Below are 7,623 nucleotides of genomic sequence, written 5' to 3' on the forward strand. Positions count from 1 at the left end.
CTGGGAACGTAGGCAGCCACGGGAGTTGCCGCGAGTCTAGCAATGGGCAAGTATCGTTCCAGGCGCTTGGGACATTAAATCTTCACATTCTTAATTCCGTGTCCATGTGGTTATTAGGAGCAGATCGTTAGAATTCTGGTTTTTTTGTGTTTTTAGTTCTCAATTTTTTTGTGTTTTGTCAACAAGTTTTTTTTAAAAGCCAAAAAATTGAACTGGAACTCAAAAAGTTTCCAACAGGAACAAAAGAATGAAAAAAAACCTAATGTCGAGGATAGCGATGCTCCTGCTTCCTGCGTTTTATCGGGTTAAAAGACTGTTGCCCATAACACAAACGTTTATTGCAATAAATACATGGAATTTTAACTTTAGAAAAATGAGGATCAATTTGTGGGTGTGGACTGCTTGCTGTAAATGCTGGTGCAGCAGTTGATGTGCTTGGTGCAGCAGCAGGTGGGTTGTCCTGCAACCTCCTTGTTGCAGCTCTAGCAAAGTTGTTGGGGTTCAAGTTCTTCACGTGTCGCTCCATATTTGCTGTGCCAAAGGAGTATTTTTTAGATGGATCACCCCTTGAAAGAGTTTGGCAAATTTTACAGGTAACTTTTGGCGCGTTAACCTTTTTTTTGACCTTGTGGAAAAGTGAAAACCTTCCAAATTAGAGCTTCTTTCCTCTTCTTTGGAGGTTCTTCAGGAATGAAATATTCCTCTGAAGAATGGCTGGAAGATGAGTCCATTGCTGTTATTATGGTAATCTTCCTTCTATTTGACAAGATTCTCAGAAGAGGTGCTTCTTCTTAGAAAGTCAAAGTAGAATGATTAAAATGGGACGGAACTTTCAACAGTTGGAATAGGAAGTGTTATGAACCAATCAAATCTGTTCTTTTAAAGTCACATGGCTTTGCGTATGCTTACGCTGTGCTTACGGTGCTCTTACGATGCGAGTACGCATGACGTTCCACCATGATTTGTGTAATTGCTTTTAAAAGCAATATACGATTGTTCAAAGTTTTAAAAAAAACTGTTTTAATAACTACCTATATAATGTATTCTGTTAGTATGTTCATTAAATTAATAAATATATGTTTTTAAACAATTAAAAACATTTGCGTCTATCGTGCACGGGGCGCCGTACATGACGTCACACGGAAGGTTTGATGCGACGTGTAACGTGAAAGCGTATTCGTAGCGTATGCTGAGAATGATGAGCAGTACAAACTATGGTGCGATCACTCTCTCACTGTCAAATCAGAGCAAATGGCGCGCTATGCGAATGGTTACAAGTGGTCACTCATTGGAGATCCAATTCAGCTTTGTGGCTTATCCATGGTATCATAACGTTACCTTTTAGTCTGTTTAAGTTTGAGGTTTGCATGAAATACTATGCTATAGGCAGATATGGATCTTTAGCCAGCGCTTATCTCCATGAAGCTTGGTTATTACCATTTACATATAGCTGCCTGAGGGAGGGAAAAGAAGTTTATCTGAAAGGCGAGGATTGCACAATAGCACCAGATCACTCCTTAATTGGTAGACACATACAATTGCATGGCTCTTGTAACCAAGATGCACCTAATTTGGCCTAAGTTTTGAAAGGCACTCCAACACCTGCTATCATAACAACGTTCAGTTTACTGGCAACGGAAGTTATTTACTTTGAAATAATGCAGATTGTTGTGCGATGTTAGCAGGCATCGCTTACATTATTACGGTAACTGAGCGTGTGGTTTGCTATAAAAAAGTTGTGTTTACTCTTCTGCATGGGAAGCTGGATGTTTCCATCTGGCCGTCGTTTCCGACCTTGAAAGCAGAGTCAACCAAATGAGCCTTATAAGAGCGCTATTGTCTCAAAAAGAGGTTACTCTTACATCTGCTAGAGAAACATTTGTCCTTCATGTAGCAAACACCCGCACAGATGTTCATACTTTATTAAATACAGACGTGCCCCTGCTTTTTGGGGAGTTAATTCAGACTATCTTTAATACGTCCTCGACTACGGGGTTACCTTACTTTTTTAAAGTTATAAGCAGTGGCCTTGTGACATCTTTTCAAACTATATTTGGTGTCTTCTCAGCATTTAGTCATTCGATTTTTTCCAGCATCTTTGGTGGATTCCCCTTAATACTCGCATTAGTTGCTGGTGTGCTTCTATTAATTTGTTTACTTAAATATGGATGCACATCCTGCTGCACACGACAATATTTCTCGGCTGTTGCTGGTCCGCCACCGAATGCTTAGTTATTAAGGAATGCTGCCTCTGGCTACCTTGAGTGCAGCTTATGGATTATCATTTCGATTTTCCTTTTTCACATGCGTTCAACCTGTCTTCCATTGCCTGAGCTGCGATTTCGACTGGGCCCTGGATTTGTGTCTCTTCAGTACGTTGTCTCCCAATGCGGATTATGACCAGCTGATGAGCCCCTTAGTGGTTCATGACTTGCTCTGTTCTGGTGGCGGGATTATGGCCTTAACAGCGATACATGGAATAATGGGACGTTAGAATGTTTTTGCAGCGGCGCATGAATTCTTGTCACGCAGTTACATTAAAGATGACCCGAGTTTTCCTCCGATGGTGATAGAGGCTCCGGTCGTTGAGGAACATGTATGTTCATTCCCACTATTGAATTGGATGGCTGAAATGTTTTCAGATGAGAACAATGACTTCCTCTTGGAGGCTGTTGCTACATACTGTGCTTATATGCTGTTGGAATAAGACTCTTTAATTTTTCTACCTATTCTTTATTATTTAGTTACTGCTTTCTATGAAACGGCAAATAATTTTTGGGAAATTTGAACTTGACTCTGCTTTTCAGGCTTGGACTCTGCGTTCGTAATTCACACACATTTATATCACGTGCTTCGATCAAGGAAGGGTGCCGTGGGGCTGAGCCTTGCACTCACACCGTGTTAAGTTAGCATGGGTTTATTAGAAGCTTAAATGCCATTTTTGCTTTCCAGCTCTGCTTTACAGATGACACGAACTTGTGATATTGTTTAGAGAAGGCTGAGTATTTTGCTTCACATGAGAATAATCTGTTATGCTACATGTTTAGTGTGTATAGTGAGAGCATGGAACATCAAGGTTATCTTGGACACCGTGTCTGTTATTCGGAATGATCCTCGCACATTCAAGCCATAACACATATGCAGCTGTGGCCACCTTTGATACTGGCGTTTTTAATAATGCGCTGTGCAGGCATGATTACACACAGTTGGAGAACATTCGTAACCTGACATTTTGTGCAGAACTCAATGTGATCCACTACTGCTGAGTACCAGAGGTATGGGTCCGCCCATGTAATCCTATGAGACCTTCTGTAGTTATAAACTAACCTGAAATCTAGGTATATTTTAAATCTGCTTCCCTTTAGCATTATAAGATGCTTTCTCGATTTGTATTTTATGGAATAGTAACAATGCTGACAACCTTGTTTCTGATAATATGTTTGATTGTATTATCTAAGGTACTGCGCATGAGATTACAGCATTAGAAATAAACATTTCAAACTTGCACGTGTCTTTATTTACTCCTTGTTTTGGAGTGACGTAAGACTATGACGAAAGAGTGCTCTTGTTATCCACCTTACTTGAGGAAATCTAAGTCGCATGTTCTGGGTTGACTAGTCATTGGTGTTTTTGCTATAGGGCAAAGAACCAATGAGTCACTGATTGCTAGTCTGTTAGGGGGTTTGAGTACTAAGGTGGGTTTTGGAACACCGTAATTCACTGAGGTCCTAAGTCTTTATGCACAGTTCTGTGTAGGAGCAGAATCCCTGCAACAGTAGTTACAACAAAAAGGCTTGATAAAGGGCTTTGAGTTTGAATCAGAATATCTAATTGAAGAATAATTGATAACCCCAGCCAAGAAAGGGAGCACGTGTGCAAATTTCACTGTGCCTTCGGCTGAGGTAGTTGTTACAATAAAAATGCTTGATAAAGGCATGCACTTTGAATAGGAATATGAAATAGAAGAATAGTTGATAATCACAGCTAAGGATTGCAGCAAGTAGTTGTGTGTATGTGTGGATGATGTGTTGAATGAGTGGAAGATGAAAAAGGTGAAAAATAAGAAAGGCTGGAGACACGCAAACTACTCACTGCCTTGTCTGTGAAGTGGATCTTTGGATTTCCAGCTCATTACACAGATAGGGTGTTGGATTCCGCAGTGGGAGCAAGAGAAACGATACCACATCTAAGGAAGGAAGCTAGTGCACAAAGTACACACAGTGTGCAGTCGAAAGGATGCAAGAAAGGAGGCAAGTGTGCAAATTACCCACTGCCATTCACAGGTAGTAGTTACCAAGAAGGCAAAATAAAGGGCCTGCACTTTGAATTTGAATTAAAGAAGAATAATTGATAACCCCAGCCAAGAAAGGCAGCATGTAGGTGTGTGTATGTGTGGATGATGTGTTGATTGAGCAGAAGATGAATAATGTGAAAAATAAGAAAGGCTGCAGACATGCCAACTTTCCACTTCTTTGTAAGGGAAGTAAGGCCTAGATGTATCAAGCTTTTTGCGAATCGTTATGGCCGAAATTCGCAGAATTTTGACCATAACGAATCGCTAATGAACATTTTGCATATTTTCGGGATGTATGTGTTTTCTCGCAGCGCAAAATAAGAATTCGCAATTATTTGCGTTTCCCTATTTGCGTTTTTCATTTTTCTACGAATTTTTTTTTGCGATTCGCTATTTAGCATGATCGCATGTTAAGAAGTCGCTGTAAGATGTATGAAGGAATCGCAATTAGCGAAAAACGGCAAATCGCAAATTAAGAATTCGCATTTAACACTAACTCACATCAGGTGTAATTTTTTTTGAATCTTTAAAAGTCAGCCCCAACTGATTTTTTCAACAGAACCATGGCTGTACTTTACCTGATAGCTAGGAGACTGCGCATCCAAGCTCTTGCACAGATGAGACAGAGGCAGGAAAGGATTTTCAAACTGAGGATTACCTTATTTCAACAGACTGAAGAAGACATTTTTGAGAAATATAGACTGCATCCACATACCATTTTGGACCTAATTGAGGAGTTGAAGCCTTTTTTGGAGCATGAGACACACAGGACACATTCTATACCAACTCATGTGCAGGTCTTATGTTCCCTGCACCTTCTTGCCTCAGGATCTTTTCAAAGAGTGATTGCAGAGGTGGGAGGAGTATCTCAGAGTGCTTTTTCTAGGTTTTTTAGGGTGTTTTTGGATGCAATGATGAACAGGTTGCAACATCATATTTACTTCTCCAGCACACCTCAAGATATCCAAATTGCAAAGTTTGATTTTTATCAAATTGCTCATTTTCCACATGTTATTGGATGTATAGATGGGACACACATTGCCATTACTCCTCCAGCTGCAACTGAACATGTTTATAGGAATAGGAAAAGTTACCACTCTTTAAACATTCAAATGGTGTGTAATGCTAAGTATATTATTACTGACATTGTTGCAAAATTTCCAAGAAGCACTCATGATTCATACATGTTTAGACACAGTGGATTACATTAACGTTTGAGTGCTGGTGAATTTGGAGATGGATTTCTGCTTGGAAAGTGCTAGTTCACAACACATAATCCAATTAATAAGTTCTATTGTCATCTATTTTTAAAACTGTCACATTTCTTAAATTATCATTTAGGAGACAGTGCCTATGCAGTTTGTGATTTCATTTTGACCCCCTATCTAAATCCAAGCAACATTCATGATAGGAGGTACAATAAGGCACACCGTTCTATACGTGGAGTTATTGAAAGAACTTTTGGAATTTTGAAAAGCAGGTTCAGAAGAATCCATAAAAGTGGAGGATCCTTGCAATATAAACCATCATTGTGTTGCAAAATAATTACAAGTTGTGCTATGCTACATAACATGGCTATTAGAAAAGGAACAGAATGTGAAGTTAGTGACCCTGAATCTTCAGACAATGATGATGTCCCACCACCAAGAAGATGTGCTACAGGTTTAGGAGCTGTGGCTGGTCGACAAAGGCGTGCAGAAATTACAAACAATTATTTCTAGGTAAGAAATAAAAACACAACAACTGTATTTTGATTATGTAAACCTTTAATTATTTAAACTTACAAGGGTAACAGAAATCTGAAACCTGTTAATCCACAGGACATACATCTGAGAATGTTTGCTCACAGTGACATTCACTTTTCTTGAAATATATGTGGAAATATCTTTTTAATTTTTTCCCCTTCTGCTACTCCTGCGTTGGCCTGGCCCACTTCTCCTCCCAGATGTGTTTGGGCTCCCAAGGCTCCCACTCCTCATTTCAGGGGTGTCCAAAGTGGGCGTAGGGTTACTGCTGGTTCTACTGCCAGTGTCCTCAGACTCAATGGCCTCAAAGAACGCACTTGCCCCTTTCTGACAAGTTTTTAATAATTCAAAAGAATTGGATACTTTATCCAGCCCTTTGGCAACATTTCTAGTGCATTCACCAACCATGCGTTGCATGGCAATGCTACGCCTATTACTCTGTGCTGTCACAGTGCACAGTCTATTTATTGCTGAATAGTACTTCTGTAGTCTGATGTTATGACTGCGAGAATCTCTCACTCTGTTTGACTCTGATCTTTCAAATGCTACACAAAGTCTGTCCATGGAGTCAGCCATGCGCCTCATACTATCACCCACCTTACTGTTACTCTTATTTAATTTATTCAGTTGGGCATTAATTGACCTTAATGCTTTATGTTGTTTTTCTTGCACTGAAAGCATGTTGTTTTCCAAACCAGCAAAAACATTTGCTGTCTCTGTGACTTCTCCCCTGCTTCTTCTGGTACTATTAATAGAATATGTTCTTCTTGCAGCAGAATCAGTAACTGTGTCAAGATGTATAACTTCCTGTTCTGACACATGTATGCTATTTGTTGATCCCTCAGGTTCATCATCAGATTCTTCAAAAGGTTGCAGTTGAGCAACTGCTTTTCTTTTTCTTCTCACAAAAGAGAATGATTCATGCTCATCATTGACATTTACTTCTTCTGGGGCTGTAATATGTTCTTGTGAGGATTGCCCCCCATCACCATCATGTGAATCTACAACATGATCTGGGAATAAAGAAAGAGTCACATGAGATGCTTGTCTGTCTGTCTGCTTCATAACTATTAAATTATGCTAACTACAGAGGTACTGTTGTGTACTTATTCAGAGGTATGTATGTAAGTGCAGCTAAATTGGACTGTAGATAATAACTTGGAAGTCATGTAAGATACAAGGGGATCAATTTTCACATTTAAGTGCTGTCATTTTTCCAAAAAATGGTATAATGCTCACACACTCATACTCATACACTCATGCTTCTAACTTATGCAATGAAATAGTCAAGCATCCTGCTTACCATGTTCAGCAACTGTGTGATCAGAACTGTCAATGGCTGAGACTCCAGAAACACTTTCATGCTGAATTGTAGATTCTATGAGCTCCTCATGTGGGGTTGGTTGGTCTATATTTGCAGATCCTCCACCAGTTTTATTTGCTTCCTTTAGTCTCTCAGCAAGTTTCTCCTTTGCCCTCAGCCTCATGTCGTACCAACGCTTTTTAATTTCATCAATTGATCTTGGGATGACACCGACTGCATTGAATTTTTCCTGGATTTCCAGCCATAACTTCCTCTTCCTG

This window comes from Lissotriton helveticus, chromosome 2_1 (genome assembly GCF_964261635.1).
Source record: "Lissotriton helveticus chromosome 2_1, aLisHel1.1, whole genome shotgun sequence".
NCBI lineage: Eukaryota > Metazoa > Chordata > Amphibia > Caudata > Salamandridae > Lissotriton > Lissotriton helveticus.